The sequence below is a fragment of the Penaeus monodon genome, chromosome 32 (genome assembly GCF_015228065.2).
Source record: "Penaeus monodon isolate SGIC_2016 chromosome 32, NSTDA_Pmon_1, whole genome shotgun sequence".
NCBI classification, from domain to species: Eukaryota; Metazoa; Arthropoda; class Malacostraca; order Decapoda; family Penaeidae; genus Penaeus; species Penaeus monodon.
This window is the reverse complement of record NC_051417.1, coordinates 7964249-7964506: the sequence shown is the minus strand read 5'-3', so window position 1 is coordinate 7964506 and position 258 is coordinate 7964249.

The window sequence follows — 258 nt, the reverse complement described above, 5'->3', positions numbered from 1 at the left end:
CATCCAATCACTAATCCCGTAGTGCCTCTTCTCCTACCTTCAGCCACACCCTCGCCTCCTGCAGCTCCACCCACCGGGCTACATGAAAAGTCATGGAGTACCTTCTTGGAAAGAGGCTGGGGATCTCTGGGCTTTATGTAACCTTTCTTGGAACGTTGTGTAAGGTCCGAGTTAAATTCCGAGAAGCCCAAGGAACGTTGTTACTGGGTTATCTTGGATATATAGACAGTACTTGTGCGTGTTGTTTTCCGCACTGAC